Genomic DNA, 25,603 nt, shown 5'->3' on the forward strand with positions numbered 1-25,603 from the left:
GGTTTTGCTATTTTAAAGTTGACTTCATATTATTCACCTAGACCCACTTTTTCTACTCGTCTGACACTTCTTGTGATTTGTGTTCAGTTTCAAAATGAAGAATAACAAATAACTTTTTTGAAAAACAAAATGGAGTCAAAACGATAAATGAGGCGATCGATGAAGCGTGATGACGGCCTACGACTTGAATTTTAGGTATATACAAAGGGATCAAGCTTGAAGATAAAATGTCGGATGCCGGTGTTTGGTTTGGTGGAAAACGTGAGTTCACAGGGCTAATAGAAACCTTGTAGCTATGCACGCAGGAGAAGAAGAGAATTTGGATAGAGCTGATTCTGAGCGTGGAGGGCGAATCCGTAATCTGACAACTAAAAAGGGGCAGGGTGATTCCTGATTTGTCGTGTCGTGGAGGAGAACTCCACTGTCCGAGTTCAAGTGGAGCGCGCCATGGCCACGAATACGGCCAAGGGAAATGACACGCGGCGCATCCTCCATCGAGCAAACTAAATTAACATGCATTGGGATTGGGCAACTGCCGTCGCCATCATTTTGATTTAAGGATAACAACGTGATTATGAGATGCCATTTCTATAAGATTTCTTTCCCCCCTGCTGCTATCTTGTTGCTATTGCTTTCTTCTTATTCTTCCTTTTTGGAATTTCTGTTTTTTTTTTGAGGGCAAGGCATCTCTCTTCTGAGACGTTTTTTTTTTCTTCAGAATTTTTTTTTGAGGAAGAAATAATATTTCTGCTTACTCCATGAGGGTTTTCTTGGTACAGAATTACTCCGTGAAAGGATGAATCTGCCCGGCCCAAAATATCAAGGCCATGGGTCGGCCTCAAATGAATATTGGTCCAATTGGAGCCCAATACTTGTCAGTGCTCGCCGGCCCAATATACTCACCTGCCCCAATCCCAATATATCGATGCTTTCCCCACAAAATAAAAATCGGTTTTGCTATTTATATCGATGCTTATTAAAGTGCTGACCTGAGATGCCAGTTGCGTATTTGTGTGTATGCTCCATTTTGTTTCGCTTTTTCCTGATATACGTCTATGTATGTAACCATGGACTCCCAGGATTCGAAATGTTGCTTCCAAATTAACATCCTCTTCTTGCCAATTGATCAACATCTCCGGAAAACACAGCCATATTCTTGTTGTAGAAATGATCAAGGCGGCCAGAATGTCACCACTACAATATAAAGAGGAGCCAAAATTTCGCAATTTCCGGGCAGCGTTCTGGCTGGTCCGAAGAGCAGTTATTTTTCTCCTAGTTATATAATGTGGTGATCGTGGGACCTTTGTCGCATTAATTCATACTTTCATAGTACGAATGGGTACTCTGTTTTGCGGATTTTTGTTTCTCTTTACATACTCCCTCCGTTCCATAAAGATTGACACGGATTTAAACTAGAACTAGTTCAAAGCCATGTGAACGGAGGGAGTATGTAATAGAGCATCGAGAGAAAATTTTACCCAACTCGGGAAGTGCACATTCTTCTGTTTCAGCATCAAGAGGAATTTTTTTTGACCGAAAACTGTAGGAGAAGCTCCGATAATATATATATAAGCAACAGAGATGAGCTAGTCCCTTAGCGCCTCTCTGGCGTGCTCTTTAAACCTACAACTCTGATTCTTAAGAGAGATTTTGAGCTTTAAGAGCCAAACCTGAACAGTAGGGGTGACATTATTAAAGATGAGGTCATTTCTACATTTCCAAAGTTCCCACGCAGCAGAAAGGAAAATCTCCTTGTAAAGATCCCTGTGCAGACAGTTCTTGGAGTGTCGAATGTAAGCCATGAAGGAGGGATCCGGCCCTAGGCTAGTCCAGTCCAGGCCAATCATGTGCCAGCAATTTATACTGAGGTCACAACCGAAGAAGAGGTGATCTCTGGTTTTTCTAGCATTCCTGTTACAGTAGGCACAGGTAAGGATCCCGTCTCTGTTGCAATGGCGACGATCCATCAGGTCCCTGGTGTTGAGCCGATCATAAGAGAGAAGCCACATGAAGCCTTTGATTTTAGGAACACAACGATTCTTCCAAATACAGGTAAATTGAGAGTCAGTGTGGATTCAGGGGAAGTGGTGCTGATAGTAAAGCTTCGAAGTGAAAATTCCATTGCCCCATTGACAAAGCCATAAATCTGTTTCCTGAGGCTCAAGGTGAGTATGAGCCACGCAGGCCTCGATTTGCAGGAATTCCTGAAAGGCCAAATTGGAAAGGGGTAAAGCGAAGTGGTCCAAGTGATCTCTGGCCAGAGCAAAGTTGGAGAGGGAAATGTTCTTATCAATGGCAAAGGAGAATGCCCTGGGGAAACGGCTACAGAGGGGCTCACCAGCCCAGACATTTTGCCAGAAGGAGAAGGACTCCCCATTGCCTGGCATTCCCTTAGAAGAGGCTTTGAAGGCAGGGATTAGTTTAGCCAAATCTCTCCACCAAAATGAGGCCCCCCTATCATCAGCTGTAGGGACTGCGTCAGTGTAGTAGGCAGACCAAACAAGCTTGACCCACGGAGCATCAAAGCGGTTGAAGAATTTATAGAGAAACTTGATCATCTGAGCGTCGTTGAAGACAGAGAGGTCAAGGATTCCGATACCACCTCTATTCTTGGGCTTACAGACTCTATCCCAAGCTGCCAGAGCTTTGCATTTTCCTATGATTTCAGACCTGTTCCAAAGTGCAATCCTTCTGCGCTTGTCCACAACCTCCTTGAAGCCTTCCTGAACCTTGAAGACATTGAGGGCATAGGCAGGAAGGGAGGAGAAGACAAACTTAACCACCTGGATGCGGCCTCCAAATGACAGGAAGGAGGAACAGGAAGCTAAACGTCTGTCGATGCGGTCAATAATGGGCATGAGATCCTTGATTGGGTCTAGTAGTACCAACAGGCAGGCTCAAGTATGTGAAGGGGAAGGTGCCAATCGCACAGCCAAGAGTGCCAGCAAGAACCTCAGCACGTTGGTCAGAGATGTTGAAGGGGATGAGGCAGGACTTGGCAAAGTTGACCCTCAGACCAGTAGCTTGTGCAAACGATTCAAGAAGAGCTTTTAGGCAAACCAATTGGATACTGGAAGCTTGCATAATAATGAGGGTATCATCGGCGTATTGCACAATAGGGAAGAACTCGTCACCATTAGGAATTGGTAGACTCAGCAGGTTAAGTTGGAAGGCTCTGTTGATGATGACTTACAGGAGATCAGCAGCCAGGACGAATAGCAAAGGCGAGAGAGGGTCCCCTTTGACGAACACCCCGAAGGCACTGAATCTGTTTGCCCGGGACACCATTTAAGAGCACAGAAGAAGATCCCGAGGAGAGCAAGTTCTCAATCCAACCTGTCCATTTTCTGTCAAAACCCATTTGTTGAAGAATGGCAAGGATGGCAGAGTGTTCAATGAGATCGAAGGCTTTCTCAAAATCAAGCTTGATGACCACTATCTCCTTCCTGGAGTGCTTGCACTGATGAATATATTCAAGTGTCCAAGCCAAGCAATCTTGGATAGTCCGGCTCTTGAGAAAGCCATATTGATTGGCATGAACAAGTTTCAGGATAATGCGTTGTAATCTGATCGAAAGCAGCTTGGTAATCAGCTTGAGACATGAGTTCAGGAGTGAGATGGGTCTAAAGTCGTTGACAGACTCCGGGGCCAGGATCTTGGGAATGAGCGTGATGAAAGAGGTGTTGAGGCAGCGGAGATTGACATTGTTGTTGAAGAAGTCGTTACAGAGCGCATAAACCTCGTTCTTGATAATGTGCCAGCAGCTTTTGAAGAAGAGGCCGTTGAACCCATCCGGCCCAGGAGCTCGATCAGACGGCAGGCACTTAACGGTATCATCAATTTCTGAGCAAGAGAAGGGGATCGACAACGATTCCAGGCCCACGCACCGTGGGATGAGTGAGGCCAGATCGGGAAGCAAAGCCCGTGGTTCGGCCTGGCCCAATCTGGCGCAGAAGGTGATCCAGAGGGGCATGGGCCTTAGCCTGGTGCGAGTCGGCCACCACACCATCGAGGCCACGAAGCTGCAGAATGGCATTGTGACGATGGGCCTTGGTGGCCCAGGCGTGGAAGAACTTCGTACACTCATCGCTCAGCTTGGTCCATCTGATCGAGCAGCGTTGTTGCCAAATCATCCTCTTGAGGCCTCTGAGCTTGGCAATGTGGGTTTTTAACAGCAATCGAAAGTTGCGTTCATGCCTGACCAGGGGTCTGACTTCCTCCAGGTGATCAAGCTCAAGAACCACCAATTCATTGTTACAAATCCAAACGTCCAATCGAGGAGAGAGTTTGCTCCACATTTTAAGTCCTCTTCTAACAGCTTTAAGCTTGGCCACCAGACAGCTAGCAGAAGAGTTAGCACGGACCGGCAGATTCCAGAAGGTAGCCACAACCTCAAAAAAACCCGGCATGTGGATCCAATAATTCTGGAAGCGAAACACCGCAGGTTTTGGGATAGAAGAGGCGATAGTCACCACACAAGGAACATGGTCCGAAGTAGCACGGACCAAAGATTTGACCGTGGTGTTGGGATGGTTGATGACCCAGGCGTTGGATGTGAAGAACCTGTCAAGCCGTTCAAGCAGAGGCTCCTCCTGCATGTTGCTCCAAGTGAAGGACCGGCCCTGAAGGAGGAGTTCATTGAGCTCAAGCGAGGCAATTGTGTTGTTGAAGTTGAGAATGTCTTGGATATTGCCACCAGGACGATTACGATTCTCCAGAGACCTGTAGAAGTTGAAATCCCCCATGAAGATCTAGTCATCATCTTTGCCAATGTCCAACGCGCAAAGCCAGTCAAGGAATTCCGTTCTGGCAGGTTCAACGCACGGCCCATAAATGTTGACGACGTGAAAGCAATCGGCCGAGAGGTTAGAACCTAGCTCCACATGCAGCGCAAAGGGAAGGGCTTCAATGACAGTTCGAGAGAAGAGAATTCCATCCCAAATGGTGATGATCCCACCCGAGTTCCCCACTAAACCATCTGCCGGCACAAAGGCAAAGTGGCCAAGACGGCGGGGAACAAATTTCTTGACAATCTGCAAATCAAAAGACACTTTTTTCGTTTCCTGGAGACGGACCACAGAACAGTCACCCTCCAGCACACGAGCACGAACCGCATCATGCTTAACCGACACATTGAGACCGCGAACATTCCAACAAAGAAAGTTCCAGGCCCGAGAATTCGAAGTTGTACTATCCATAAACACCAGTCTTAGACGCACACCACCCTGCCCAAGACGCAGCCTCGAGCAGACCACAAAATAAAAGTTTACAGCAAAGCACAATCATACAGTTAACAAAAGATAAATGAACAAGGTACAGCCACCACAGCACACCCTGCCAGCATCTGGTGAGGAAGAGCCACCGGGCCTCTCTAAGCGTCGGTTGTGTCATCATGGGGAACTGAATGATCCTCGTTCAGCTTGTCAGCCTCCAACTCTACAGGAGCGAGGCCACAGAAGTTGATGCCAGTGTCTTGGATGATCTGCATGGGGATCGGAGCAACATCAGAGTTCTGGAGATGCTGCTGAAGATCCTGTGGAAGATCTTGACTAACATTTCGGCGAGAGGTCTGGTCCTCCCCATCCAAACATCTCTTCTTGTTGCGTTGAGTGTAAAACTTGTCAAAGCTTCTGGCCCTGCTGGATTGGGTGTTGTCCTGTCTTGAGATGCCCCCTTGTTGATGTCACTGAGAGCACCAGACTGATGAAGATTAGTGTGGCGAATAGGGGAGAAAGCCGATTGCTCAGGTAGGGGATCCTTGCTGCCCAAATCCGACGATTCCTCACGCTCAATCCAACTCTCCAGGTACCGGGTGAGCAGCCTCTTCTTCACAGATGTGGGGGCAATTTGCTGTAAGGTTTGTTCATCATTCTGTATGATCAGCTGCAAGATGTTGCTGGCAAGAGGAGCAGAGTTATCCAAGCGCTGAGCAGATGAGACGATCGGCACACCATGAGGAGTGAGGCCTGGGATTCTACCCAAAGAAGCCGGCCATGGAGCAGCCGGCCAGGGAGCAGCCGACACATCCGGCTGATCAGGTTGCCCCAGGATACGCCCAGAAGCAGGCGCAGAGGTGGAAGGTGGTGGGTGAGCAATGATGATCTTCTTTCCCTTGGGATCAGACGGATCAAATGTTGTGACTGCTGAGCATTGTCAATCTGATCGAGAAGAGCTAGCTATAAGTGCTGATCAAAATCCGAGTTCAAACCCATAGCTTCCGCAATTGGCACATGGCGCTGTTGCACAGGTTCCAGATCCGCAGGAGAGGGGCTGCGGAAAGAGATGCCGGGGAGAGCCCGACAACGAGGCGAGGGACCCAAGCTCAGCCAGCGATCATCGTCAAAGCCAGGATGATCAGACTCCAAGCTGTCAGAGGGGGCAGGTGGACGAATCAGAGATAGATCGAGCGGTCGGTTGGGGACACGGAGATCCGCATCAAGAGGAATTGCATTATTTCATTCATCCGTGCACTTGTGTTGATGTTAAAGAACCATATAGAAGTTGGAGGCATTGGAACAAAGAACATCCACATTGTGATACAACAAACCCAGATTATTCAGGAGTTGTTAGAGAGGATGTCCATTTGCCTGGATCCCCAATAGGTCATTTTCCTTTAGGGCATGTGCAGCAGTCTAGACAACTCTTGTCTGCAGTACTCACTCAATACAACACTAAAGATAGCCTCTACAGGAGCTTGTCTTTTTGAATTTTTAGGTCAATACACCCTACATCATTAATTTACCCTCGAGGACCCTTTACGCAGTCTTTCACACTCTGAGCAGTTGACAGAGCCACTTCAGTACCCTATGTACCTCGGAGAGGCAAAGCATGTAAAGTAAGGAATTAAGAACATGATGGACCGGAGAAGTTACAACAGAGAGCCATATATACAGTTCAAGACTTCTTGTTTCTTATGTTATGATGTATAACTTGGGATTCAGAGACACCAGGAGTAAAAGCAGCAATTAACAGTGATTTATAAGCTCTGCATCTGGTGTTGCCTTGACCACTGGGAGGTGGGACCGGGACCACACGTCAGTGACCAGTAGGGCACGTCATGGGAGCCGGATCACATGATCTCTGTCACAAGATTATTGGAAGAACTCAGCTGTATATATCCGGGGGGAAAAAAGAATACGCTTCCAAGCAAGCTCTCTTTTTGCAGGAGCTCTTGAAGTGAGACCAGACCAGACACAGCGTACGCCTGTGTGGCCTCAGGGCCGGGCACACGAAATTTCAGCATTTAGTATGTTTTTGTTGCTTTCATTTACTCCCTTGTGATGGAGATTAGAGAGTTGGTGAGGCAAATTAAGCTACGAGTGTTGTAGGAAACAATGGTAGGATTCAGAGGCATCGGGACATGTTTTGGTCTGAAGATGCGTTAGTGTCTCCCAACGCCGGGTAGCTCGGAAGCTGGGAGGTTATCAACAGCGTCTCCTCGTCTATAATTTCAGTAACACCAAGAAGCTGGTGCATCCATCACTACGGACAGCAGGCTCTCCGGTGACAAACAGTGATTGTCATACGGCATTGGAGACTGTCGAATTACCGGTTCCGGGACGATGATAAAACTGCTGACATCAATTTGCCGCCCATGTTTTAAACCACTGGTCTAAAACCTAATCATACGAACTCTAAACTCAATAGGCGTTTCTTTTGGTATAACAAATGTATTCCTCCCGCCGCCCATGTTTCAGAGAACAGCAAGCCCCCAAAATGTTAGACCTCTCACTCGTTGACTCGGCTATGCGACTGGACCGACTGCTGGCAAACACTTATCTTTTGGCTTAAATTCCCTGATAAGTTTCTAAAATTTAGGTGATTTTTTAGGTAAGAAATATGTATCTGCAAAATTTAGGATAATTTACAAATTCTGTAATAACTTATAAAATGTATCCAAAATATTGTCAAAATAAACTTTGATTGTAGCGACGAAAACTGATTTTCCACATTAGAAAATTATCCTTGTTTGTTTTTGTGCTGTCCATATATATGTGTGCGTGTAAAGCGTGGCATCCTAAAGATAAAATTCTAGATCCGTCACCAATAATCTTGCACTAGCAAATCAGGTGTGCCCGCGCGTTGCTAGGGGTCACCTTGTGCATTCGGTTTTTTGGTTCGGTTCGGTTCGGTTTATACGGTTTTTCGGTTAATACGGTTTGTATACTTCGGTTTAATACGGTTACGTATAAAAATATGGTTCTGTTTCGGTTATAACCATTTGATTTCGGTTCGGTTTCGGTTATAAACCAATTAACCAAAGTTGACGCGAATTTTTGAACGACACGTACATTTTTATACACATGTTTCCTTCCTAAAAAAAATTTGAACTGTCTCAGTGCCTAGCTGGCCCAATTTGCGCAAATTGCAAGCAGAGGCACTCGAACTCACGACCAACAAGCCAACAAGCGCAGTACAGACCACTAGGGCTAGTGCACCATATCATTTATATGGATTCAGTTTTTTCGGTTTAACCGAAACCGTTCGGTTTCTAACCGAAATAACCGAATCCGAATCGGTTCCGCTTTGTTGGAACCGGAACCGAAACCGAAAACCGGAAAAACCAAAATTTCGGTTCAGTTTCAGTTATTTTTTTCCGGTTTTCGGTTCGGTTTTGCACACCCTGAGCTACGGGTCAACAAAATCATAAATTATGTATTTTTATTTTCTGTGTAGGCAACTCATGGCGCCGTCGAGGTCGGCATGCGGGTGTGGTGGCGTCGGTTGTAAGACAGAGTAGGAGAAATCGTGAAAAAAATTGGAGAAAAAAAAACGAACAGTGGCATATTGGTTGTAATTTTAACGAAATTAACCTACGGCGACGACCGTACCATCACCACCAACTTCAATTTAATATATTGGTATAGATTAATGTGATGTGCCATATAGTATCAGAATTTTTCTTGATGACAACCTGATTCAATTTCCATGTTGCTTTTGCACAAAAAAATTATATACTTTTTCATCACAAATAAATAAATAAATAAAATGCTTTGCACGTGTCAGATATCGACCACACTTTGATCATGATTTTTGTCTACGTTCTGCCTTTTCCCGCACGATATGTAAACATGGACTCCCAAATTTCGAATTTTGCCTCCAAACTAAGATTATGTTCTTTTCAATTGGTCAACAACTCCCAAAAATACAACCGTTCTTGTTGTATAAATGCTCCGGCTGCCAAAATGTCACTACTAGCTTCCATGTGGAGAGCCAAAATGTCACAATTTCTCTTAGTTATATATAATGAGGTGATTGTGGGACCTTTGTCGCATTCATATATACTCTCGTGAATGACGACTCTGCTTTTGTGGATTTGAGTTCCCCTTTCAAAGAAGAGAGTGGATAGGTATTGCATTATTTCGTTCATTTGTGTAGTTGTGTTGGATGTCAGGGCATTAGCCCTGGGAAAAGTAGACGTCAGAGGCATCAGGAAGAAAGAACATCCGCACCATGGTAGAACGAGTGCTCATTCTCGAAAAAAATTGATACTATCAGAGGATGGCCATTAGCCAGGAATTCTCAACAGAGGATATTCGTGGATGCTGCTAGTTACTTTTGGGGCTGTGTACGTGTTTGGCAAAGTGTTGGCATGTTACTCATCATGATCTGCTCCACCTTTGGCGTCTTTGGAGCGGGATGAGGTTTTGCTCTTGCAGGTGTGGTCTGTGTGAGAGCTTTTCCCTCATGTAGGTTTGTTAGGCAAGTAGCTTGGTGTTTCTGAGGTTTCCGTACGATTTTCTTAGAATAAGCCATACTTTGTATGGTTTTTAGGCCTAACGTTTTTATAAACGGGATTAATTTTTTTCCTAATGGAATCACAATACGAATAGAGGTCTTTTACAGTACCCTTAAATAAATATGAATCCTTCATTCTTTCTAATCCAATGGTTAAGGTTGATTGGTACTCCATGGAAGATGTTAAGGAGTGCCATCACAATTCACAAAATTGTAGGGAGTACCTTGATTTTGAGGGTAAAACTGTAATCCAACAGACCATGGGTGCTTTGTATGTCTTCTTCGTGAGAACAGATTGAAATTAGGGGGCTCTAACCTGATTGATTTCTCTTCTAGATCGTTGGTTCTACTGATGCTTTAACCAGATTGAATAAAGCATCCAATGGCCCGTCACAAAATTTAATTTTGTTAATTTATATAGAGCTAGCGATTCCAGATCGATCTTCATATAGCAGACTACTGCATGGTAACGGTGTTTATTCGAGATCCCTTCACGCGAAGGCGGCGATGGACATGCCGCCGTCACCAGCAGCTTTCAGAAATCAAAGAGTCATTAGGTTCGATAAAACGCCAGGATTTCTAATCGCGTCAATACAACATCAATTCTACTATGTGTATCGTTTGATTGAACACTATTCATGGATACCAAAACTTGTCCTTTGCTTGTGAACCCAGCGATGACCAATTCATTTGTACCGGCAGCGACGGCGGCAGCTTTAACAGATTGATGGTCATTAGGTTAAACAAAACTGCCCACTAATACACCACAAAAGTCTATAATACCCCTCCATCTCAATGGACAGATTTAATCGGTACTTCCCGGTACCTCCTTGGAGTACAAGGGTACTGTAAAAGTTCCCTATGAATATATAGCAACATTGTTTGTTGAACGTAAACCATATGTGACTTATTTGCTTTCAGCTTATATGCTGGCGTTTGGCCAACGAAAAGAGAGAGATGGAGAGAGATCGGGCCTGCCTGCTGCCGATCTAGCCGGATTGCCGGAGAGAGCAAGGAAGAAAGGGCAAGGAGGACTCCGGCCGGCCGGCCGGCCGTCTGCCACGATGCAGGTGCAGCGTACGCGTGGGTTATTATGTCACTGGGCTCAGTTGGGTTGCGGCCCGTTTCCACGTAATGGGTCACAGATGATAGGTGGGCTGCAATAATCAGTTGGATTGAGCTAGCTAAGCCCAACTCAGGATGCTTTAGTGCTTTTCCACAAAGAGAACAAAATGCCGGCTCCAAAAGAAAAAAAGATCGGCCTCAAATGAATATTGGTCTAACAGGAGCCCAATACTTGTGAGTGCTTGCTGGTCCATGCATTATAGTCACCTGGCCCAATCTCGATATTAGATTGCTCGGCTGCAACATCCATATATCGATGCTTTCCCCTCACAATATCGATGCTTAAAGTCCCTGATCTGGGATGCCAATAGTGCATTTGTGTATATGCTCCATTTTGTTTCGCCTTTTCCTGATATATGTAACCATGGACTCCCAAATTTGGAGTTATGGTTCCAAATTAAGATCCTCCTCTTGTTAATTGATCAACATCATCCTGGAAATGCAACCATAATAATCTTTCTGTAGAAATGATCCAGGCGGCCAAAATATTACTACTTTCATGTAAAAAGGAGCCAAAATGTCACAAGCCTCTCGCTAGCTGGCTGGTAGGTAGAGTGGTTATTTTTGTCCTAGCTAGTTATATAACCTCGAACCCTCTAAGCCATTAATTCATACCCTCGTACGTGAAGGCGACTCTGCTTTGTGGATTTGAGTTCCTCTTTACATATGTAGACCGTGGAGAGGAAACTTCATCCATAATTCGGCAAGTGAAAATTCTTCTGTCTAGAACTATATATATGTAGTACGTGACGAAGAGAGTCAATAGGGAATTGCATTTCCTCAATAGGTCATTTTCCTTGATGCCTACCGCAGTTAACCTCGTCTTGCTGGAGACGGTGCGGCCAGCAGCGCTGCTGAGAAATCAGATAAAAGACAGAGAACATAGATATTCTTCAAAGAAAAACCCGCTCATTCTACAGATCAATAGATTTAACCAGTATTGTTCATCAAACTTGCCATGTGATCTTTTTTTACTGCTCATCCAGTTGAGTAGCATGATTGATTCAGTAGATCGTTGGGTCGACGGACTGGACGCCCCAGAACCATCTGAATTTACTGTAAAAGAGCTCCTAGTTACATTAAATGTTATTCGTATTAGTAATTTTGGGTCTGTTTATTGAGTAAATTTCACAGAACCACATGTTTTGAGACAGCCTTCTCATGGAACACTGGTAGATGCTAATTTGTCCACAGAACCACAACTTTTGTGTCCAATTGTCTCAGTCCATCCAAAACACGGGTTTAAACTCGTTTGACACTATTTCTTACAGGTGGGCCCCGCACGTCAGGTGCCACATCAGATCAGAGAAGCAGCAGCTCCATCACTGTCGTCGTCGTCTTCCTCCGCCACGCTCTCTTCTTCTTCCTGTTGTTGGCTCTAGATCTCTACTCTGTCTCGGTAACTAATTACGCCGTTGTGGGGATCATGATCTGTAGTGCTGCGCATCAGGAACAGAGAGCGTGCCGTCCATGGCGAGGCTGAGGCGCGGGCGACGGGACTCAGGGTAGTTCCTCATGGAGGGGGGCAGCCCCTTCATGGAGACACGGCCGCCGCCGTCCTCCGGGTGGTAAGTGAAGAGGTAGTAGCACTGCGGCGTTACCGGAGTCTTTTTACGGAACAGCCAGTGCGCGGTGCTGTCTCCGACGGCGCCGGTGTGGCAGAAGGACCCGCCGGCGCTGAAGCAGAAGCGCTCCGTGCGGGAGCTCCAATGGCGGGTGGGGAGCTTGCGGCAGGTGCCGGCGAGGAGGTCGCACACGGTGAGGCAGACGGGGAGGGAGGGGCAGTGCCCCCCCGGCGGCGGGCGGCAATTGGGGAGGAGGCACACGAGGAGGAGGCCATGGCGGGAGGCTGCGAGCGGCGCCGCGCGGGAGAGGAACCCCGCGGGGACGGCAGGGACGAAGGCGCTGATCTTGTGGCGGCAATGGCGGGGGCCTAGTGGGGATCCTGGTATTGGGACGAACACCTTGGCGCCCTGGTCGCGGAGCCGCTCCATGATGAAGAAGCCGTGGGCCTGAGCTGACGTGGCACCTGACGTGCGGGCCCCATCTGTGAGAAATAGTGTCAAACGAGTTTAAACCCGTGTTTGGGTGGACTGAGACAATTTGACACAAAAGTTGTGGTTCTGTGGACAAATTAACATCTATCAGTGTTCCGTGAGAAATCTGCCTCAAAACCTGTGGTTCTGTGAAATTTACTCCTGTTTATTTGACAAAGTGTAGGCATATCTACTTTGTTCATACAAATATCAATTTCCGAAAAATGGACAAAATACTAGTAGCGGTATTGTAAGTAGCAGGGAAATCATGGGTGACTTATTTGCATCCATCTGACTGGCCTGGTGTTGACATCAATGATCGAATGCGTTGTTTCTACGCAGACAAAAAAACGAAGCTACTTCTTCAAAGATCATAATATGAAGCGATTAAGATGTGGCCGACTGACTGCGGAGTGTGCTACAGACCCGGCTAAGTAATGAATCGACCAGGGCCGTGGCGACGACAGCAGCTGAGTTGGCTTAGATGCTCGTGTGGCCTTTCGATGGCATTAGAAGCGAGTGCTCCTCTAGCGATGTATGTGTGTTTCATTGTGACGTTGTTCCTTGTGTAAGCCATTTCGGATTGCTCCGTTATTCTCTGTACCTCTTCTGTTTAATATATTGAAAGCTGTAAAAAAAATCGACCAGGGCGAGAACTTAAGTTTTGAGATTCAAGGTCTCAGAGCAGACTTTGTGAAGTAATTTACTGAAGAAATTATATTAGCAGGCACATGCACATGGTTATAAAAATTCACAAAAAACTTGTAGATATACAGTTTATTATCAAGTTTTAACCTATAAAATTTTATTAGCCAAACATATATAAGTCTGCATCCTGTACAAAACAAGTGAAGAGTGGCTAAAAGGAGGCATTCAGTTCATTTTGGTCTCGAGAGCCACGATGGATTTCGAGACATTGTGATTTTAAAGAGCTCACGTTTTAGTCTCCGTAAGAGATCAAGATATGCTGCCGGTGCAGCAAGAAAATGTGGTGTGTATGCACGTGGTGACGTCAGATTGTATGCTCCTATTTTATTAAAAAACATTTTAGGTTCTTTTACGGTGCATTTTTTTTTCAAGAACAACGCCGAAAGTAAAATTCACAAGAAATGAATGCCTTATATGTGATGACTATATTGGCTGTGTGCATCAATTTATGCAGAGGCCGAGACATTTCCCTTTTCGAAAAAAAGTAGCGACTATATGCGTACAATTTCTCTGTAGTACCACGCATCAGAACCAGATGAAAATTAAAGTCTTCTGCTTGTGGCCAATCCATGCAAAAATCAAAACATTACATGTGAAATAATGTGCACATTCTAAACAATACACTGCCAAAACACTGTACTAGCCTATTCTATATATAGCAGATAACAGAGGAGAATTGGTAACATTCAACCCAGTTGTACTCAGAAACTCTGAAGTATAAGGGTATAAATGTGTTAGGTCCCACGCTTAGACAAAGTCATTTTGTCTTACATACGTGCTACGTACTCCTCCGATCCAATAATAAGTGTTTTAGATTTAGTATAATTTTATACTAACTTTATACTAAATTTGAAGCACTCATGTATCGGAGGGAGTACTGCATGTGCATAATATATGCGTATAGTCAAACTCCCCTTCGTGTACTAGCTCTACAAAGGCAAGCGCAAGTAATGGACGTTGAGGCCTAGTTTTGTATTCTGTTCTGTTGCTTCGTTTTCATTCTCCGTTGCAGTTAGAGTGAGTGAACCAAGCTATGAGCGTAGATGTCCGGATCAACCGTACGTAGGAGTCGGAGGCACGGAAAAAGTGACATAGATGTCTTCGCACACTTAGCAGTATTAGAGCATCTCCAGCCCGCCCCATAAAGACTCCTCAAATGTTAAATGGGGGCACCGGTGCTGAAGAACTCACCTAAGTGCATTCTCCTAAATCCAAAAAGTAACCGGCATGCCTAAAAAATGTAGCCGGCGCTCTCAGCCCACTTCCTACTCAGGCCACCACTATCGGTGAAACAAACAAATTTTGGGAGGTGCGTGTGGGTGCCGGCTTCATTCCAAACGAATTGCTTGCGCCGGCACCCCCATATGGCCATGTGCAGGACGATTTATGAGGGAGACGAGTGGAGATGCTCTTAGCCTTTACAAAAGCTATGGAGCAAAACCTTATTTTGCACCATATCCGATACTTTGGATAAGCTAGCTTGCAAGGAAAACACATATAGCGTAGCATGCATCGTAATTCGCAGATTTCTACATTATTTCCCTGTACTCTGACAAGTTGGGTTTTCCTCCTTTTCTAAAAAAGAAAAAAAACTCCGACAAGTTGAAATTAGCTTTCTTCAAAGAAATATGAAATGGGAAACCTTGGCCTACTCACACGGATATAATATTACTGGTATTGCTTCTTTGTTACTCCATCCGTTCTAAATTTAGGGTGTATAAATTTGTCGACAATCAAACTTTCTAAATTTTGACCAACTTTATAAAAAAAAATCAACATCTGAGGTGCCAAATGAAAATCATAGATCCAATGTGAAATATATTTTCACGGTATCTTTGTTTGATACTGTATATGCTAATATTTTTTGCTTAACTTTGATCAAACTTTAAAAAGTTTGACGGCCAGCAAAATACATTTTGGAAAGAGTAAAATGCATTAGAGGTCCTAATTCTTTCGTAAAAGTCGCAAGCGAGTCCCAGTTCTTTGAAACTGCACATTTGAGTCCCAATTGTTTCATAAGTGGTCCAACACAGGTCCTAATGTGACTCGTACGCGTGTCTGCTGCCTACGTGGCTACTTGGACCCACATGTCAGATGACAAGGTGGACTTCTTTTTGCAAAACAGCCCTCCTTTGTTCTTCCCTGCCCCCGAGCTTCATTCCCCACCAAGCCGCCCCTGACTCCTCACACTCCGGCGAGCCGAAGCGGCACTTCAGGCCCCCATCTCCCCAATCCTCCTGCACAACCAAATAATCAGCTTGCTTAATTAGCCTAGCCACTCACAGATCACTTCGTGCTATCCTAGCTCTACATGATCCAAATCCATAGGCATGTCAGTAGTAGTATTATGTTTACTGTCATCGCCATCTACATGCCTAAGCATGTTGCTCTCATGGGAAAGACACGATTTCTTTTTGTGGAGACTGGAGAGGAAACAGATGGAAGGACTAATTAAGTGTCTGCGGGATTGGGATTGTTGCTTATTGCGGCGCTCGCATCTGATGCACGCAGATTGTGAAGGAAAAAAGGGGAAGAACGAGAGGAAAAAAAGACTGGAAAAATTGGAGAATTCACTAGAAGTTGATTCCATCCACTGTGTGCTCGATCGTGGGTAGTCTTTCTCGTGGCATGCACGCCGGCGTGTGTGCCACAAGAACAACATCTCAGTTCTGAGATCCCATCTAGGCTATCTAGGCCAATAACTAAAACATGCACAATTCGATGCGAAATTACAGTAATGAATTAATCTGTGTGAGGTTGATGCATTTGGTTGATGAATTACCTGGAGACTTCTTCCCGGGGGGGCCCTTGAGCCCCGCTTCTCGGAAGGGCGTCCATGTCGGGCCGGATCTTGGGCAGCGCCAGGCACCAGCGTCTCCTCTCGCGGCAACCGGTTGCCTGCCGCCGCCGACCTGCCCTCCTAGCCGTCCAGGCTCATGGACCCAGACGCGCTGGCGGCGCCGTCACCGAGTTCATTGGCCACCACCACCATCTGCTGCTGTTGTCCCGGCGCCGGTGCTGGCGTACGGCTGCTGCGGGTCCATGCGGCCACGGCGGGCAGGGGAGGCGTGCGAGTTACTGAGGAGAGGTCGAAGGCGCGGTTTCGGCTCGCCGGAGTGTGAGGAGAAGGGGTGGTTCGATGGGGAAGGAAGCTCGAGGGAGGGAAGAAACAGAGGAAGGGTTCTTTTGCAAAATTTAGTCCAACGTGTCACCTGACATGTGGGCCCAAATTGCCACGTAGGCAGCAAACACGTGCCCAAGCCACATTAGGACCTGTGTTGAACCAGTTATGAAACAATTGGGACTCAAACATGCAGTTTCAAAGAATTGGGACTAACTTGGAACCTTTACGAAAGAATCAGGACCTCCGGTGTATTTTACTCTTTTGGAAAGGAAGAAGTATTTTGTTTCTAGGGACAGCTGTGGTTAAGGTCCATAGTTAATCACAGACTATACATATGCGGTATTGCTTTGGAGAGGAAAAACTAGTGTTTTGGTATTTGAATACGCGACGTGTGTACGATATCTATGTGACTTTTAGTTAATCTACGGTACCCTGAAATAAATATGAGCCGCATTTTTTTACTCCTTTTTTACCTAATGAAAAATTTAGCTGGTACTAGTACCACCTTTAAAAATCATGGAGTACTATGAGTTTAGGGGCAAAATGGTAATCATGGGATTATTACCCCATCACTTGTGATCTAAAAAAATGTTTATCCATTAGGTTTCATTCTTCCTATCCCGTTCCCATGAAGGATTAATGGTGACTGCGGCGGCGGCCTCTATAAAAGCGGTAAAAGCTATTGATCCCTCCGATTCATAATAAATGTGGATGATTCAGTACAAAAATCAGCAACACTTGTTATGAATCGGAGGCAGTATTGATTAGGGAGTGTCAGACAGGAATCGGCTGCAAATTATCAAAAGCGAAGCAAATCCGCGGCTAACTGGCTCTAGTGGCTCTAGGAACAAGCCGTCTCCAGCATCATTAATGATGAAAAATATGAGAGGACCAGTGGCATCCTTAGCCTCAAGAGCAAGAGCAACGTCTTTGGTTGTAATCAGGATTCAGACATTGCAATGACAACTATACCATGTGCAGCAGTTTTCTTATAAAAATCTGGAGTAAATTTTGCAAAACCACTAGTACTTTTTATGGGTAGTCCTGGAGAAGTTCTTAAAATCTTCGTTGTCCTCCGCGGCCCGACGAGATCTCCCACACGAACACCTACTGTCTATTGGTGGTCTCTCGGTTATATACACCTCGATTGCATTCTCCAGATCCCGCCGGCACACAGCAGCAGCTCCGGCAGGGTCACGGCGTCCTCGCCGCCCAGCCTGCAGCCGCCCACAGTAGTCCCACCGCTCCCTCCGGCCGTCCGGCGCTGGCCACCCCAATCGCCCCCGCCGCCAGGCCGCCCCCAGTCGAGCCCACCAAGAAAACATGTCAAGAAAAACTGGATTGATTTTTGACAATGTTTTTGAGTGCGTCTTCTGAATCAAATTACCGGCACTGTATTTTATTTTGTCAGCAAGCACAGCGAAATCAATGGCATCATGTCGCCGAGCCCCGCTGACGTTTCGCCGCTGGTCACATCCCCTGTCCATCTCTTGGACTCTGCTCGTCAGGATTTTGTCGATCTTTTTATTTTAGCTTGGCACCGGTTGTGGGTGAAAAATGAGGTAGACAAAAATTGCCATACAAGTTCTTACATGTGAGCCAGTCTTGTCGGTTTTCCCCTCATACAGAAAGTACTATGGTGATCAGATAGTTTTACTCATGGTTTTGTGGTGGTTGTGACGTCTGCATCGCATTCGGTACTCACATGAATGGTGATACTGATTTCTGCATTTGAGTTCTTCTTTATATACAAGTCATGGGCCAACTTCACCATGTAGAATAAGCGAGATTCATGTGTCAATAGACAGGATGGAAGAGGAAATGTCAGTTTCGAACTTTCGATCGTCTCTTTCCATCTCCAGCCAAGAGAGGAAGAAAGAGATGGACTGGGAAATTTATATATACAGACGTAAAGCCTTAGACTTAGACTTGTTCTTCTTTTGTTAATATAGGATTAGGAGGCGTTGGGAGTGACAAAACATGGCTACTGTAGTCTGTTTAGCCAGTGAACAATTGCCATACAGGTTCTTACATGTGAGTTACTCTTGTCGATTTACCCTTAGAGTGGTATGTATGTGAAATTCTACCCCCAAAAGAGGGGTTTTGTGAAATTTTGTGAAATTTATTCATGAAATTGATAGAGATAAATAGTCCAGGCGGTAGCACACGGCTCACCAAATTTGAAACCAAAATATGCGTGTGCTTAGATCCGCTTGATCTGGACAGGGAGTTAATAAAAAAGGTTCCGAATACCTTTGGAGTCGCATGGAAAGATGTTTACAATATTAAACCAAGGGTTAGAATTGACTTGTACGCCCATCTCTTCGTGAGGAGTACCGGGATACCATAAAAAAGCTTGTGATTTTTCCCTTATAAAGAAGGTACTATGGTAATCGGATAATTTTACTCCTAGCTTTGTGGTGGTTGTGAGGTCTGCATCACATTCAGTACTCACATGAATGGTGATTTTTTTTTTCTGCATTTGACTTCTTCTTTATATACATGTCATGAGCCAACTTCACCATGTAGAAGAAGCGAGATTCATGTGTCAATAAACAGGATGGAAGAGGAAATGTCAGTTCCGAACTTTCGATCGTCCTCTTCTGTCTTCCATCTCCAGCCGAGAGAGGAGTCGCCAAGAGAGGAAGAAAGAGATAGACCGGGAAATTTATACAAATGTAAAGTCTTAGGCTTAGACTTGTTCTTCTGATGTTAGTATAGGATTAGGAGGCATTGGGAGTGACAAAACATGGGCTGCTCTAGTCTGTTTAGCAAGTGAAAAACACAACGTTTTTTGCGGCGCGTACGACAGTTACAACGTTGCTACGACGTCCACAGCGGCCAGCAGATCCTGTCTCCACTAGTCAAGTAGAGAAGCCTATGTTTTGAAAGATGGCCCATGTTTAGTCTAAAGCCCAGGCCAAGACAGATGAATGAAAACTTGCAAGGAAACAATGCAGATGAGTTTCACACGTGGTGTTTGCTAATTCGTTTCTGCTAATAAGAGTGACACCCGAGACATAATGAAGTGAAAAATGACATTTCTTTGTTTTTTTCTCCAATAGCATGGTTGTCTTTGCTACTTGTTCATCCGATCATTCCCAAAGTCCACCACAAAATCATCTTCGTCAAATATTACGGTCTTCTTGTCCTGCATTTGAAGGAATCTTACCATCTATTGCCTAGATTGATAGAAGAGAGAGATCAAACAGCACGTTATTGGGAACAACGGGAAGCGGGCATCACTTCCGCTGTATGCAATCAAGATCAAATTCTCTTGTACTGCAGATTACTTCCCTCATTTGTAACTCAGAAATTTCTTGTACTGCAGATCACTTCCCTTGTTTGTAACTGCGCTTGAATTTTAGTGTGGTTGCCGGGATTTAGATGGAAGAATTATGGTTAGAATAAAGAAGAGAGTTGGGCAAGTTTTAGAAGAGGCGGAAGACAGATGCGTTCTGGAGGAAGGTGAACGTTTTGTGCTGCAGCCGACGGAGGCATATCGGACAAACATTGGTCATGGGCTTTAATGGGCTGGATTGGAAACTCATATGTATTTGTGTGAGGAGAAAAAAAAAGAACGTCTTAATTTTGTCGTACGGGTTTCATCGTACGTGAAGTGTTACATCTCCAAGAGGTGTGCCAAAGTGAAATCCTAGCCCCAATAGTAGTAGTTTTGTGAAAATTAGCGCGCACACAGCTTAATGTGATCTGTTCTGAGATACAAGCACATGGATAATGGGAGTAGAGCTAGCCCAATGTGCTCTCATGGCACATTTCAGCAATGTTGATTGATATGTTACTTTGTCCCTTTTAATATATGTGCTCGATCATCTCTGTGCTCTGTCTGGTTTAATCTGTTCCTTTGATTTCCTACTTTACATTATTGCTTGTGCACATCAATGGTGATGTGCACAAGCAACAAGACGGGAGGAAGAGATGGGCCTGAGAGGTTACAGCGCAAGCTTCTCCGTTACAGTTATTGCTTTCAGTAGGCAAACTAGTGTTTCGGAATTTGAATCCGTGACATGTGTTTATCTATGTGATTTTTCCTCGTACAGAAGGTACTATGATATCGGATCATTTTACTCCTAGTTTTGTGGTGGTTGTGAGGCCTGCATAGCATTCAGTACTCACATCAATGGTGATGTTGCTATGTACAATCTAAGACTTTTATACATGTCATGAGCTAGCCAACTTCACCATCTCCAGCTCATAGATGCAATAAACAGTATCTGATGGAAGAGGAAATGTTAGTTCAGACTTCCGCCTCCCCAGTCTTCCCATCCCCAGCCTAGTAAGGAAGAAAGAGATGATGGACCAGAGAACATATACAAACGTACAATCTGAGAAGTGTTTTGCTTAGGTTAGCATTGGATTAGGAGGCATTGGGAGTGCAAAAACATGGGCCGACATCACGGCATATGCCGTTTGGTCCAGTCAGATTAGCTTCACTCTGTCAAACTTATTCAAGAAAATGACGCATAGCACTGGACTCACAACAACATTTCAAGTGAAAACTTTAGAACAGAAGTCCAGAATTCCATCAAGAGTTGCTATTATAGGTCACATTTCGGTTCATTTTTCTCTCGATCTGTACACGCCAAGGCCTTCATCTATTGTAGAAAGAATAGCAACAAAATTATCCTAGGAGCGTGGAGGTCAGACTTGGAGTGACCGAGCTTCATGGCTTCTAGTCTACACATTCGGCTTCAGTTTGTATGACTCTCATCGAGGGCACCTAGGGAAAGAAAGAAATGAATCTTCTAACTAATAAACATATTGTACTGGGGGCATATGCTGATACAACAACCTGCAATTGCAAGCACCATCCAGATGAAGTAGCGCCTCTCTTTGGACAGACTTTCTTGCCTTGTGAATCCAAGAATGAATCTGGAGCACTTCTTACAACAAATGCTCCAAGATCACCACTCACCTTGAACTGAATGGGTCGAGCATATATATAAACATACAAGACAATAATTTGATCTCACGTGGCAACAGCAAGTTCAAGCTTCTCCACCGGTGCAGCTTTCTCATTTGATCTGCATCTGGAGAAGATTATGAGAAGGAAGCCTCATCAAAGTTGACACTACAAGACATGAATGTCAGATCGTCTCATACTGCATAAATACACTCATCCTGAAACTGATACTCTGCTCACTTTTTCTAAGCATTTCATCAAGCACCTAGCTTACACGATCTAGAACAGATATCACATGCACCAATTCTGGGCTAGATTGCACACAAAAAACAAGATGAATGGAGAGTGCAAAACTGCAAAGGGAGAGATCCCATCATAGTGAGGCAGTAATAGCATCGGCTTCCTCCTCCTTCCTCTTGTTTCTTTTCCTTTTTTCTGTTCTTCCTTTGTAACTCCTCTAATTGCTGTATTCTTTTGGCAGTTCTCAGCCTCCCCAGTACCGCCTCTGGGATTTGTACTGCTAACTCCTTCGGTTCCGTTTTTATAAAAAAATTAGGTAGGGGCCTCCCTCCCGACTTCCCTAAAAAAAGTAACACAATCAGTTTTTTTTTTCATGTAGTAATAGCATGAGTTGTGTCTAAAGAAAATTATGCATATGGTATAAAAATATGATTGTGAAGTTCATCATGTTCTCTGCCGACTGCCAGAAACAAAATATCATGCATGCGAACCAGATTAAAAAATCTTGCAACTGTTCCTGTTTTCTAGCAGAATGAAACATTTTGTGAAAAAAATCTTCTTTCTAAACACACCCTAGCTTTTACTAGATTGCCGAGAAGATAGTGGAGGAGCAGACTATTTGAAGAGAAGATTTAATGTGCCACATGCCCAAACGTTACATGATGGGAGAGAAAACTCTTCCATGCCAGCCTATTCATATTGGAGGATGCACACAGCCCCACAATATTACAATTTCACAGTAATACGCTAAACAATAAGAGAAAAAAAAGAGAGAGCCAATGAAAAGTATTAAATAGCCAATAGTACAAGGTAGAGTACTATTCAGAAGCAGAAAGACTAAATGCCCTTGGTATACGCTTAACCAAAATCTTTAATATGCACACAGGTTGAATATAATATAAGCAGCTAAACTAGTTTCATTTACATAAAAGCTCTTATTTGGAGAGGTCAGCACACGAGTAATGGAAGTGAAAGCTAGGCAATTTTATCATGTGTCTGCACATGTAAACTTTTTTTTGATTGATCTGTTACTTTGCTGAGGCAAAAATATGACCATAGTTGCCAGATTCATGGTTCGCTCAATTCGCGATCCGGGTTAGCGATTCACAATTCGCCATGAGTCAAGTTCGATGTGGGGTATACATCTCCAGTTCGTGAATACGTTGTCTGCTTCATGCGTTAGTTCGTAAATCCGTTTTCATTGGCCTCATATATATTTACATAATAGTACAGTTCTTTTGTCTTAGTAGACGCTTCATGTACAGAAAAAGCTTTCAGCGATCACTTGAATACCAAAATACCAAAATCTGGATTAGAAATAAATGGAGGAACCCACCAAAAATTCACTTGGTCACCCGCGTGTTTTCTTTGAGGAATTTGGTGACCCACATTTCATGAGAGCGGAGCACCATCCAACAAAAAAACAAATATCTCCTGACCCCGTCAATTTTTTTAAAAAGATCAACGTTCTTCTCCAGAGAGCCAAGGCTTGGCCCCGAGCCCCTGACCATATGGTGTCCTCTTCTCCAGAGATGCTGTGGTCGACTAAAATGAACTGAATGTGTGCAGCAAGATGCTGTGATCGACTAAAATGAACTGAATGCTTGCAGCGAGATTGGCCCAAAAAAGTAGCAGTGTAGCACTAGCCCCGGATGCAGGACTCACAGATCAGCGTTGCTTTTTTACTCCTGATGCCTCTAAATCCCAAGTTATACGTCATAACACAACAGATAAATAAGTCTTGAACTGTACATGTAGCTCTCAGTTGTAGCTTTTCCGCTCCATCTTGTCATTTCTTACTTGCATGCTTTGCATCTCCGAGCTAGAGAGGCAATTGAGAAGTAGCTCTACGCCTCTACCAACTTACCAAGTGCTCAGGTTGTGGAAGACTATGTAAAGGGGCTCGAGGGTAAATAATATATAGGGTGTACGGTGCACTGGCCTGTGCTACTCCTTAGTGAATTAGTTCACTAAAATATTTTAAAATTTTTGATCATGTGTAATAAACTTAAAAAGTTCTTGGACAAACATGTAACTCTGCATGTTGTGCACAGAAATTAAAAAAAAGAAGGCAAAATGTGCATGTTTACATGGTCTCTTTTAGCCACTATCTTGTTTCTGTAGAATACAAACTTATATATTTTTGGCTGGTCAAAATTTTATTGGTCGTTCAAAGTTATGACCATGGAGTAATAATTAATAATTGGAGTCAGAGGCGTCAGGACAAGATAATATGCTGGATCATCCGGCTTCACTGTTGAACCAGATAAAACGTGTGTCTAGCACTAGCTCCGTGAGAGATTTTGTGGCCTCATATGTATCCATTGCAATAGCTGTATTTGTGCGTACAAACAAATCAACGAGGACTAGCTAACACTTATACCTAGCTTATTAGGATTCGTAGGCATCAGAAGTAAAATTGCAAAGAAATGTCCAATCTCAGCTACGGGATCATCACTCCTGGCTGCATCTTCAAAACGTGCTGCTTGGCCTTGCATCGATGCATTGCAGCATGTAAGTTTCGTATCGGTCTATCGATCTTATGATGCATTCTGTAATGCACCTTCAGTTTCAAAAATAAATATGATTTGCAATAGTTGATATTTGAATCAGAACATGCATGAGCGATCGAGTAGGCTGATGGATAGCTTAGGACTGGAGGGCATCAGAAATAAAAAGCATGGCCGGTCATCTTAGCTTGTCATGTTGTTTTGCTCGTGTTTTTCTCTTGAATCAGTCACTTCCACATTTCCCAAACGTTATGAATTTATTCTAATGAAATAGATGTGCCTTATCAAAAAAATAGGTCATTCATGTGATGTAAAACAAGAAAAAATGAATCACTTAATTTTATAAAAAAAACTATACCCAGCACAAATTTGTTGCTTACTCACACGAATATATCTCATGGGCATGTCCTATATGCTTCATCCAAATATAGTGCATGAGAACTGGATGCAAAATCTTGCAATTGTAACCTTTTCGTATCAGAATCGAAACGTTTATTTGAAAAAAAAAGATCTACTTTCTTGATATGCCCTAGCTAAAATACCAGCACTATCATAACAGATTCCCGAGTAGACAGCGGAGCAGACTATATTTGGAGAAGTTTTTGGTCTTTTGGATGCGCGCTGCATCATTTTAATTTTAATTTGTAGATAAGACAATGGCAGAGAGAAATCTTCCATCCTAAAGGGTCCTTGCTGCACTTACCCGATCGAGAGGCCGCCGGCGCCTCCCCCGCTCCGCGACGCGCACGCCGCCGGAGCTGGAAGGGGCAGCAAGCTCGCCTCCGATGCACCTCGTCCGCCCCCGTCCCGCCTCCGGCGACGCTCCTCGATCTAGCCTGCGGTTGGCCAAACCTCAATCATCCATCCACTGGACGGAAAGTTTTGACGAAGAGGGGGATCGGGTCTGCCTGCTGCCGGTCTCGCAAGAGAGAGGCAGGAAGAATGGGAGCGCGGCCGCCGCCGTTCTCTGCGATTTGGGCATGGCCATTGGGAGAAGGCGGCCGAGATGATATCACTGGGCTCGGATTGGGCTGCGGCCCGTTTCCACGTAATGGGCTACAGAGGAAAGGCAAGAGCCACTTCGATCGAGCCCAACCGAAGCTGCTTTGGTGATTAGGCCTGGAAAAACCGATGCAGCCTAATCTTCTTCGGCGTTTGAACGGCCCGCACCTTGTTCTTTTTTAAGGGTTTCGGCAAA

General features: G+C 44.6%; 1 long non-coding RNA gene across 1 annotated transcript; it reads right to left on the minus strand.

Annotated features, from left to right (window-relative positions):
* Nucleotides 1-21,257: 21,257 nt before the first annotated feature.
* Nucleotides 21,258-25,381, minus strand: LOC104581732. Its single transcript, XR_729853.2, has 3 exons — nt 25,109-25,381; nt 21,545-22,235; nt 21,258-21,472 (listed from the first exon to the last, which is right to left on the minus strand). It is a non-coding gene; the product is annotated as an uncharacterized LOC104581732 (long non-coding RNA).
* Nucleotides 25,382-25,603: the final 222 nt, after the last annotated feature.

Source organism: Brachypodium distachyon, chromosome 1 (assembly GCF_000005505.3).
Source record: "Brachypodium distachyon strain Bd21 chromosome 1, Brachypodium_distachyon_v3.0, whole genome shotgun sequence".
Classification (NCBI taxonomy): Eukaryota; Viridiplantae; Streptophyta; class Magnoliopsida; order Poales; family Poaceae; genus Brachypodium; species Brachypodium distachyon.